The sequence below is a fragment of the Mercenaria mercenaria genome, chromosome 6 (assembly GCF_021730395.1).
Source record: "Mercenaria mercenaria strain notata chromosome 6, MADL_Memer_1, whole genome shotgun sequence".
NCBI classification, from domain to species: Eukaryota; Metazoa; Mollusca; class Bivalvia; order Venerida; family Veneridae; genus Mercenaria; species Mercenaria mercenaria.
Genome location: NC_069366.1, coordinates 59,378,071 through 59,390,539, shown reverse-complemented (window position 1 = coordinate 59,390,539; position 12,469 = coordinate 59,378,071). Strand labels below are relative to the sequence as shown.

Here is a 12,469-nt window from a genome sequence, read left to right as displayed (position 1 = left end):
GATAGGTCAAAATACACCTAAAAATTGGATGTAACATGCATGCTGTACCACAGAAAAGTGGTCTCGATTTTTCTCTACCGCCAGTAATAAAAAAGTTACAATAAAATCTATTTATAGTGATAACAAAGGGACGTAATTCTAAAAACAAGGGTGCTTCATGGTGGTGAACATTTGGTGCAAGTTACATCAAAATCCCTCCATGCATGAAGAAGAAATGTTCGTACAAAGTCATTCTTGAATTTGACCTTTGACCTCTAAATATGACCTTGACCTTAGACCTAGGGGCCTGGTTCTTGCACATGACATGTTGTCTCATCCAGGGGAATATTTGTGCCAACTGATATCTAAATCCTTCTTTGCATGACAAAGTTATAGACCGGACAGGAAAAAAATCCTCTTGACCTTTGATCTCAAAGTGTGACCTTGACCTTTAAGCTAGGGTACTGGGTGTTGCGCATGACACGTCGTCTCATCATGGGAAACATTTATGCCAAGTATATTGTAATCCCTTGATGGATGACAGAGTTCTGGATCGGACAGGGAAAAAAACCTTACTGACCTTTGACCTCCAATTGGGACCTTGACCTTTGAGCTAAGGGTCTGGGCTTTGCGCATGACATGTTGTCTCATCATGGGGAACATTTGTGCCAAGTAATATTAAAATTCCTTCAAGAATGGCAGAGTTATGGATGGGACAGGAAAAACTTTGACCCCCAATTGTGACCTTGACCTTTGAGCTAGGGGTCCGGGATTTTCGCATGACACGTCGTCTCATCATGTGGAACACTTGTGCTAAGTGATATTAAAATCCCTTAATGAATGTCGACTTATGGACCGGACACGAAACAGACCCTGTTCATGCTATGTTAACATTTGACTGCTAAGTGTGACCTTGACCTTTGAGCTAGGGGTCTGAAAGTTGTGCATGACACATCGTCTTATTATGAGGTACATTTGTGCCAAGTAATATTTAAATCCCTTCATAGATGGGAGAGTTATGGACCGGACAGGAAAAAAGCCTTGTTGACCTTTGACCTCCAATAGTGACCTTGACCTTTAAGCTAGGGGTCCAGGTTTTGCGCATGACACGTCGTCTTCTCATGGGGAACATTTGTGCCAAGTAATATTAAAATCTCTTCATGGATGGGAGAGTTATGGACCGGACAGGAAAAAAGCCCCGTTGACCTTCGACATCCAATTGTGACCTTGACCTTTAAGCTAGGGGCCCGGGATTTGCGCATGACACATCATCTCATCATGGGGAACATTTGTGCCAAGTAATACTAAAATCCCTTCAAGGATGGGGGATGTGGACCGGACAGGAAAAAAGCCCTGTTGACCTTTGACCTCCAATTGTGACCTTGACCTTTGAGCTAGGGGTCCGGGTTTTGCGCATGACACGTCATCTCATCATGGGGAACATTTGTGCCAAGTAATATTAAAATCCATTCATGGATGACAGAGTTATGGACCGACACGAAATTGCGGACGGACGGACAGACGGACGGAATGATGGAAAAGTGCATTCCTATAGTCCCGAAACTGGTTTTCAACCAGTAGGGGACTAAAAAGACATAAATCTGTCAAAATCAAAGTAATGGGTATTGTTCCTGGTGTAGATTTTGATAGTAAATAACTATTTTAAGTTTCTAGTCAAAAACTTTAATAGAGATATTTGACTTTATCACAAAATTCTAAGTTAAAAAGGGGCATAAATCAGTCAAAATTCAATCAGAGTTATAACAAGAGAGCCATGATGTCCCTATGTATAATCAAGTAACCCCTGGGGCGGGGTTAATTTGACCCTGGGGGATCAAGATTTGAACAAATTCTGTAGAGGTCCACTAGGCAATGCTACATGTCAAATATCTAAGCTCTAGGCCTTCTTTATTTTCTATTTTTTTTTTGAAGATTTTCCTATAGAAATCTCTGTAAAATCAAGCGACCACTGGGGCAGGGTCAATTTTGACCCTGGGGCCATGATTTGAACAACTTTAGTAGAGGTCCACTAGGCAATGCTACATGTCAAGTATCTAAGCTCCAGGGCTTCTGGTTTTTGAGAAGAAGATTTTTAAGATTTTCCTATGTAAAATCATATGACCCCTCAGGCGGGGTCAATTTTGACCCCTGGTTCATGATTTGAATAAATTTGGTAGAGGTTCATTAGGCAATGCTTCACACCAAATATCTAAACTCTAGGTCTTCTGGTTTTTGAGAAGAAGATTTTTAAAGTTTTTCCTTTCAGTTGCCATGGCAACCAGAGTTCTGCATGGAGTTCAATTCTTTGAACAATTTTGAAAGGGGGCTACCAAAGGATTATTCCTGTGAAGTTTGGTGTAATTCTGCCCAGTGGTTTTCAAGAAGAAGATTTTTATAGACATTGTTGACGGACGACGTACGACACGCTATGGACGACGGACATCAAGCGGTCACAACAGCTCACCTTGTCACTTTGCGACAGGTGAGCTAACAAGAGGGCCATGAAGGGCCTGTATCGCTCACCTGACCTACTGACCTAAAGATCATCAAGATTAACATTTTGACCAAGTTTCATTAAGATATGGTCATAAATGTGGCCTCTAAGTGTTAAGCTATTCATTTGATTCGACCCCGTGACCTAGTTTTTGACCCGACATGACCCAGATTTGAACTTGATCTGAAGATCATCAAGTTAAACATTCTGACTAAGTTTCATGAAGATACAGTTATAAATGTGGCCTCTAGAGTGTAAACAAGCTTTTCCTTTGATTTGACCTAATGACCTAGTTTTTGACCCGACCTGGCCCAGATTCTAACTTGTCCTAAAGATCATCAACTTTAATATTCTGACTATGTTTCATGAAGATACAAATGTACAGTCATAAATATTGCCTCTAGAGTGTTAAGCTTTTCCTTTGATTTGATCCAGTTCCCTAGTTTCTGACCCCACATGACCCAGATTTGAACTTGACCTATAGATCATCAAGATCAACATTCTGACCAAGTTTCATTAAGGTATGGTCATAAATGTGGCCTATACAGTGTTAAGTAGCTTTTCCTTTGATTTGACCTGGTGACCTAGTATCTGATCCTACATGACCAAGATTCAACCTAGACTCTGAGACATCAAGATTAACATTCTGACCAAAATTCATGTAGATACAATCATAAATGTGGCCTCTACAGTGTTATAAAGCTTTTCCTTTGATTTGATCTGGTGACCTAGATTTTGATCCTAGATGACCCAATATTAAATTCGTCCAAGATTTTACTGAGAGTAATATTATGACCAAGTTTCGTTAAGATTGGGTCAAAATTATGACCTCTAGGGTGTTAACAAGCTTTTCCTTTGAATTGACCTGGTGACCTAGTTTTTGACCCCAGACAACCCAGTATCAAACTCGTCCAATATTTTATTAAGAGTAATGTTCTGACCAAGTTTCATTAAGATTGGGCAAAAATTGTGACCTCTAGAGTGTTAACAAGATTTTCGTTAGATTTGACCTGGTGACCTAGTTTTTAACCCCAGATGAACAATATCAAACACATCCAAGATTTTTATAAGGGTATTATTCTGACCAAGTTTCATTAAGATTAGGCCAAAAGAGTGTTAACCTCTAGAGTGTTAACAGTCATATTGTTGATGATGGACGATGGACACAGGGCCATCACATAAGCTCACCTTGAGAGCTTTTGAGAAAAGGAAAACTTCAAAAAACAAATCTAAGTCCACGAAAAAAATATTCAAAGTCCACAAAAACAATCCTTATCAGGTACAGATATGTAAAAATACACCTAACAAGAAGGTCATGATGACCCTGAATCGCTCACCTGAGTAATATGAGCCACATGTTTAAAATGGCAAACTGATGCTAAAACAAGAGTGCCAGAATGTCACAATATACGCCCGTCACAGCAAATTTCTTTACTCTAGCACCTGTATTTGCAAATGGAATTTAAATTTTGTGGTTGTTTAGTAATCATTTAAGTCATTTGTTTTTCTAAGTCCACAGAAAAACTCCTTACCAGGTAGAGATACCTTAAAATACACCTAAAATTTGAAAGTAACATCTATGTTGTACCACAGAAAAGTGGTCTTGTTTTTTCCCTACGGTCAATTATAAAAAAGTTACAATATAAGTTATTTATAGTAACAACTAAGGGAAGATAATCTTAAAAAAAAAAAAAAAATCCATAAAAAAATTGTAAGTCCACACAAAAAGTCTTTACCAGGTAGAGATTGGTCAAAATACACCTCATAATTGGATGCAGCATGCATGTTGTACTACAGAAAAGTGGTCTCGATTTTTCCCAACGACTAGTAATGAAAAAGTTACAATATAAGCTATTTATAGTAACAACAAAGGGAAGTAATTCTAAAGAAAGGAACTGCGCATGACACTTCGTCTCATGATGATGTATAATTGTGCCAAGTTACATCAAAATCCCTCCATGCATGAAGAAGAAATGCTTCGGACAAAGTCATTCTTGTATCTGACCTTTGGCCTCTAAGTGTGACCTTGACCTTTGACCTAGGGACCTGGTTCTTGCGCATGACACTCCGCCTCGTGGTGGTGAACATTTGTACAAAGTAATATCAAAATCCCTCTAGGCATGAAGAAGAAATGCTCCGGACAAGGTTTTCATTCTTGTATCCTTTGACCTCTAAGTGTGACCTTGACCTTAGAGCTAGGGACCTGGTTCTTGTGCATGACACTCTGCCTCATGGTGGTGAACATTTGTGCCAAGTTATATCAAAATCCCTCCATGCATGAAGAAGATATGCTCCGGACAATGTTTTCTTTCTTGTATCCTTTGACCTCTAAGTCTGACCTTGACCTTAGACCCAGGGACCTGGTTCTTGCGCAAGACACTCCGTCTCATGATGATGAACAATTGTGCCAATTTTCATCAAAATCCCACCATGCATGAAGAAGATATGCTCCGGACAGTCATTCTTGAATTTGACCTTTGACCTCTAAGTGTGACCTTGACCTTAGACCTAGGGACCTGGTTTTTGCGCAAGACACTCTGTCTCATGATGGTTAACAACTGTGCCAAGTTTCATCAAAATCCCTTCATGCATGTAGAAGATATGCTCCGGACAAAGTCTGTGGATGCCGCCCGCCCGCCCGCCAGCCAGGGGCGTTCCCATAATACGTCCCGTTTTTCAAACGGGCGTATAAAAAGTAACAATATAAGTTATTTATAGTAACAACTAAGGGAAGATAATCTAAAAAAAAAAAAAGCAGAAAAAAAAAAATCCCCCAAAAAATTGTAAGTCCACACAAAAATCTTTACCAGGTAGAGATTGGTCAAAATACACCTCATAATTGGATGTAGCATGCATGTTGTACTACAGAAAAGTGGTCTCGATTTTTCCCAATGACTAGTAATGAAAAAGTTACAATATAAGCTATTTATAGTAACAATAAAGGGAAGTAATTCTAAAGAAGGGAATTGCGCATGACACTTCGTCTCATGATGGTGTATAATTGTGCCAAAATACATCAAAATCCCTTCATGCATGAAGAAGAAATGCTCCGGACAAAGTCATTATTGTATCTGACCTTTGGCCTCTAAGTGTGACCTTGACCTTTGACCTTGGGACCTGGTTCTTGCGCATGACACTCTGCCTTGTGGTGGTGAACATTTGTGCAAAGTTATATCAAAATCCCTCTATGCATGAAGAAGAAATGCTCCGGACAAAGTTTTCATTCTTGTATCCTTTGACCTCTAAGTGTGACCTTGACCTTAGACCCAGGGACCTGGTTCTTGCGCATCACACTCTGCCTCATGGTGATGAACATTTGTGCCAAGTTATATCAAAATCCCTCTATGCATGAAGAAGATATGCTCCGGACAAAGTTTTCTTTCTTGTATCCTTTGACCTCTAAGTGTGACCTTGACCTTAGAGCTAGGGACCTGGTTCTTGTGCATGACACTCCGTCTCATGATGATGAACAACTGCGCCAACTTTCATCAAAATCCCTCCATGCATGAAGAAGATATGCTCCGGACAAAGTCATTCTTGAATTTGACCTTTGACCTCTAAGTGTGACCTTGACCTTAGACCTAAGGACCTGGTTTTTGCGCATGACACTCCGTCTCATGATGGTGAACAACTGTGCCAAGTTTCATCAAAATCCCTTCATGCATGTAGAAGATATGCTCCAGACAAAATCTGTGGACGCCGCCCGCCCGCCCGCCAGGGGCGTTCTCATAATACGTCCTGTTTTTCAAATGGGCGTATAATATTAGAAAGTGGGTCAGTAGGTCATATTCATGGTCACTGAAAGTCAAATTGCTGACGACGGACACAGGGTGATCACAAAAGCTCACCTTGAGAGCTTTTGAGAAAAGGAAAACTTCAAAAAACAAATCTAAGTCCACGAAAAAAATATTCAAAGTCCACAAAAAAAAATCCTTATCAGGTACAGATATGTAAAAATACACCTAACAAGAAGGTCATGATGACCCTGAATCGCTCACCTGAGCAATATGAGCCACATGTTTAAAATGGCAAACTGATGCTAAAATACTAGAAAGTGGGTCAGTAGGTCACATTCATGGTCCTTGAAAGTCAAATTTAAGATCAGCGTGCAAACCTGTACATGTCATCCAAATTTCAAGGCTGTATAGATCTCAAAAAACAAGGCAGTCTGAAAGAAAGCTAAACCCCCCGCCACTACTATGGATAGTGAAAGGGTAAACCTTTGATTTTAGCTGTGACCTTGACCTTGAACTGACATGGCTGACTCATGAATTCTGCACAGCGTCGTGATGAGGTGATCATTTGACCCAAGTTTCATGAAAATCCTTCAAGGGGTTTAGGAGATACAGAGCTCAAACCTTTGACCTTCAGTTGTGACCTTGACCTTGAGTTGACATGGCTGATTCATGAGTTCTTGATGAGGTGATCATTTGACCCAAGTTTGATGAAAATCTTTCAAGGGGTTAAGGAGATACAGAACGGACACAAAATGGAAGGCTCAAACCTTCAACCCTTAGTTGTGACCTTGACCTTGAGCTCGCATGGTTGACTCATAATCTCTGCACATCGTTTTGATGAGGTAATCATCTGACCAAGTTTTATAAAATTCCTTCATGGGGTTTAGGAGATATAGAGCAGACACGAAATGGAAGGCTCAAACCTTTGACCTTCAGTTGTGACCTTGACCTTGAGCCGACATGGCTGACTCATAAGTTCTGCACATCGCCTTGATGAGGTGATCGTTTGACCCAAGTTTGATGAAAATCCTTCAAGGGGTTTAGGAGCTATAGAGCGGACACAAAATGGAAGGCTCAAACCTTTGACCCTAAGTTGTGACCTTGACCTTGAGCCGGCATGACTGACTCATGGGTTCTGCACATTGTCTTGATGAGGTGGTCATTTGACCCAAGTTTGATGAAAATCTTTCAAGGGGTTTAGGAGATACAGAGCGGACACAAAATGGAAGGCTCAAAACATTTGACCCTAAGTTGTGACCTTGACCTTGAGCCAGCATGGCTGACTCATGGGTTCTGCACATCGTCTTGATAAGGTGATCATTTGATCCAAATTTTTTAAAATTCCTTCAAGGGGTTTAGGAGATATAGAGCGGACACAAAATGGCAGGCTCAAACCTTTAACCTTGAGTTGTGACCTTGACCTTGAACCGACAAGGCTGACTCATGGGTTCTGCATATTGTCTTGATGAGGTGATCATTTGACCCAAGTTTCATGAAAATCCTTCAAGGGGTTTAAGAGATATGGAGCGGACACGAAAGTGTTATGGACAGACGGACGGACGGACAGAAGGATGGAAGGACGGACGGAGACCATTCCTATAACCCCCCACCACTTGTGGCGGGTGGATTAAGAAGAAAGTAGGTCAGTAAGTCAAGGTCACAGTCAAGTGACCCTAATCACTTGGGGTCATCAGGCTGATATAATTAAGCAGTCTAGGAAATATGACCTGACAATATCTGAAGTATTTTTAACTCATATAACAAGTGACCCCCAGGGCTGGGCCTCTTTTCCCCCCAGGGGAATAATTTGAACAATTTTGGTAGAGGACCACAAGGCAATGCAACATATCAAATATGAAAAGCCTAGACCTTGCAGTTTCAGACAAGAAGATTTTTAAAGTTATTTCATATACAAGTATATATAAAATTGGGACCCAACGGGTGTGGCCTCTTTTTCACCCCAGGGGCACAATTTGAACAATCTTCATAGAGGACCATTAAATGATGTCACACGTCAAATTTCAAGGCTGTATGCCTTGCGATTTTGGACAAGAAGATTTTTAAAGTTTTTCCTTTCAGTTGCCATGGCCACCAGAGTTCTGCATGGAATTCAATTCTTTGAACAAGTTTAAAAGGGGCCCACATAAGGATCATTCCTGTGAATGATTTCAAGAAGAAGATATTTTTAGAAAATTTTGACGTCGACACACGACGGACGATGGACATTGAGCGGTCACAAAAAGCTTACCATGAGCCTTTGGCTCAGGTGCACTAAAAACTAACAGATCGACAGTCAGACCGACTGACACACTAGCTTACTGCTATATACCCCCCAAACTTGTTTTGTAGGGGTATAAATACATCAATTTGTTCGTAAAAGTTTTCATATAATTTGTATACGACATTTGTATATGATAATGTGTAACAGGCTGATCATACTTTAGCCCTGACCGGGAATCGAACCCGGGACCTCTCACACCCAAGGCGGACACTCTACCACGCCACTATAAAAGCTAGCTCAATAGCAAGGAAGTATAAGTGCACCCTTATACTCTACCCTACTACATACACCCCCTCCATTTTAGAATTCGTCCTCGAATTCCAGGAGTTTGAACCTCTATGGGACGTTCCAAGGTGTCCATTCACATCTACTCATGAGTTATCTACGTTGGGCGCCAAATGTAACAGGCTGATCATACTTCAGCCCTGACCGGGAATCAAACCCGGGACCTCTCACACCTAAGGCGGACACTCTACCACGTCGCTATAAAAGCTAGCTCAATAGCAAGGAAGTATAAGTGCACCCTTATACTCTACCCTACTACAAATGCAATATCCAACAAGAGCTGTCACTAATGGTGACAAATGCCCCAACAGCGCCTTGACCTTTGACCTGGTGACCCAAAAGTCAGTAGGGGCTGTGTACTCAATATGTACTATCAGCATGTGAAGTTTGAAGGTCCTTGGTGCAGTGGTTCGCGAGTAAAGTGCTTTCATGCAAAAAGTTAACATTGTGATGGACTAACAAATGGACGACAGTTGAAAATTAATATGCCTCTCTTCGGGGGCATAAAAAGAATATCACTTACCTTGAAGAAGTCAGCAATTTTCCCTGGAGGAATTTCATGTTTTCTAAACTTGATGGTACAGTCTGTATAAAACTTGAACCTGGCATGTCTTGACTGCCAGAGATCTGTACTGCTCAGTCTTTCCTTCTCTTGTTTCAGCTAAAGAAAATATTTTATACATCAATATGAACAAATCATTATAAAATGTATACAAGCTTCAGTGCTATAACTGGTGAAAATCACCTCTAAACACAATGAAATCATTAATATTTGTGGGGGATTAATGGACTCAATCATTGCCTATAAATCAAGGTTCTGCACATCGTCTTGATAAGGTGATCATTTGACCCAAGTTTTATAAAATTCCTTCAAGGGGTTTAAGAGATAGAGCGGACACAAAATGGAAGGCTCAAACCCTTGACCTTGAGTTGTGACCTTGACCTTGAACCGACATGGCTGACTCATGGGTTCTTCACATTGTCTATATTCATTTTCTATTCATTTCTATAACCCCCCACCAGTTGTGGCAGGGGATTAAACAAGAGCTGTCGGATGACAGCACGCTCGACTTTTCGAAGAACTGATTGAAGAATGGGGTCAAAATATTTCTACAGATATTCAGACAAAAGAAACAAGAGGACCATGATGGTCCTGAATCGCTCACCTCTTCCCACATGACCCAGTTGATAAACATTCAGACCAACTTTCATACAGATCCCATGAAAAATATGGCCTCTAGAGAGGTCACAACTGTTTTTCATTATTTGACCTACTGACCTACTTTTTGAAGGCACGTGACCCACTTTCGAACTTGACCTAGATATCATCAAGGTGAACATTCTGACCAATTTTTATGAAGATCTCATGAAATATATGGCCTCTAGAGAGGTCACAAGGTTTTTCTATTTTTAGACCTACTGACCTAGTTTTTGATGGCACGTGACCCAGTTTCAAACTTGACCTAGATATCATCAAGATAAACATTCAGACCAACTTTCATACAGATCCCATGAAAAATATGGCCTTTAGAGAGGTCACAAGGTTTTTCTATTATTTGACCTACTGACCTAGTTTTTGATGGCACATGACCCAGTTTCAAACTTGACCTAGATATCATCAAGTTAAACGTTCTGACCAATTTTCATGAAGATCTTGTGAAATATATGGCCTCTAGAGAGGTCACAAGGTTTTTCTATTTTTAGACCTACTGACCTAGTTTTTGACCGCACGTGACCCAGTTTCGAACTTGTTCTAGATATCATCAAGATGAACATTCAGATTAACTTTCATACAGATCCCGTGTAAAATATGGCCTTTAGAGAGGTCACAAGGTTTTTCTGTTATTTGACCTACTGACCTAGATTTTGATGGCACATGACCCAGTTTCGAACCTGACCTATATATCATTAAGTTAAACGTTCTGACCAATTTTTATGAATATCTTGTGAAATATATGGCCTCTAGAGAGGTCACAAGGTTTTTCTATTTTTAGACCTTCTGACCTAGTTTTTGATGGCACGTGACCCAGTTCCGAACATGACCTAGATATCATCAAGATGAACGTTCTGACCAATTTTCATGAATATCTTGTGAAATATATGGCCTCTAGAGAGGTCACAAGGTTTTTCTATTTTTAGACCTACTGACCTAGTTTTTGATGGCACGTGACCCAGTTTCGAACTTGACTTAGATATCATCAAGATGAACATTCTGACCAACTTTCATAAAGATCCCACAAAAAATGTTGCGTGATCACAAAAGCTCACCTTGTCACTATGTGACAGGTGAGCTAAAAATACATTAGACAAACAATGTTCCTGTATTTGTGGATTTCGATAAGTCTTGCACTAAATGGCAATGTGTGAACCAATTTCAAAGTACAAAAAGGACCATTATTCAGCCAAAATAGTTGTCAGAGTTATGTACTCTTGCCTACAGATGGAAATCATGATGATAAACAAGTGTTCAAAGTATTAAAGCCATAAATCAAATAGTTTTGACAAAACGTGGACTTGTATGAAATCAGAACCAATTTCCAAGTCCTAAAAGGGCCATAATTCAGCCAAAATATATGACAGAGTTATGTACTCTTTCCTACAGATAGAGACTATAAAACTGAACAAGTGATAAAAGTTTCAAAGCCAAACACTTTACAAAAAATATGAACTGGTATGAAAAACTTAACAAAGATTTCTAAGTCAAAAGGGGTCATAATTCAGCCAAAATCCTTGATGGAGTTATGTACTCTTGCCTATAACTAGACATGGTAATGGTAAACAGGTGTTGAAGGTTCAAAGCTTTATCTTCAAAGACTTTGTCAAAATATGAACCGGTACGAAAAACTTAACCCAGATTTTTAAGTCAAAAAGGGTCATAATTCAGCCAAAGTCCTTGATGGAGTTGCCTATAACTTGACATGGTGATGGTAAACAAGTGTTGAAAGTTTCAAAGCTTTATCTCAAAAGACTTTGTCAAAATGTGGATTGGTACGAAAAACTTAACCAAGGTGTTACACCGACGCAGACACTGACGCTGTGGTGAGTAGGATAGCTTTACTAATTCTTCGAATAGTCGAGCTAAAAATGGTAAAGTCTTATATATTTCCACAAAATATTATCTGTTGGTAATAAAGTTTGAAAGCCTTCTTAAGAATTAGAGCAATACTTTTCTGATATCTAAAATTTTCATTTTTTGTTGTTTTACGATTTGGAGGTCATGGTCTTTAAGCAACATCATGGAAATAACACTAACAAAGCCTTCAAAGACATCTAGACACACCTGACGTATGGTGACATGATGAACTCAAATTCCTGTAATTTTGGCAAACTTTCATGCTTCTCCAAACTTCTGTTTGTTCATTAACTGGTCAATCATAGACAAACATTCCTTCTCATAATGTTGTGATGAAAGATGTGAGCAGAGCTGAGAAATTCACCCGCTGTATCTCTTCCTCCTCTGTACACTGTAACATCTGGATCTGCAATGCATATATAGACAAATGTGTGTGTTATTTGACTCATTTTACTGAAAATCTGAATCTACATTGTATTTACCAGATATACTGCAGCCTTAACATTAATAGGGGATGAAAATCCCCGAGACGGTAACGTCCGTATATAGTTATTCGTATGTGTTCTCTGCATATACAGAGGCAATTTTTTCGATGTTTTCCGGTTCCAGTTTATATACAC

The 12,469-nt window shown here is 39.8% G+C and overlaps 1 long non-coding RNA gene across 1 annotated transcript in view; it reads right to left on the bottom strand.

Annotated features, from left to right (window-relative positions):
* Nucleotides 1-12,250, bottom strand: part of LOC123560175 (uncharacterized) — a 30,102-nt gene extending 17,852 nt beyond the window's left edge. Inside the window, exons 1-2 of the long non-coding RNA XR_008371379.1 lie at nucleotides 12,057-12,250; nucleotides 9,300-9,437 (exon numbers count right to left, since the gene is read on the bottom strand). This is a non-coding gene — a long non-coding RNA (uncharacterized LOC123560175). The remainder of the gene's footprint in view (nucleotides 1-9,299; nucleotides 9,438-12,056) is intronic.
* Nucleotides 12,251-12,469: the final 219 nt, after the last annotated feature.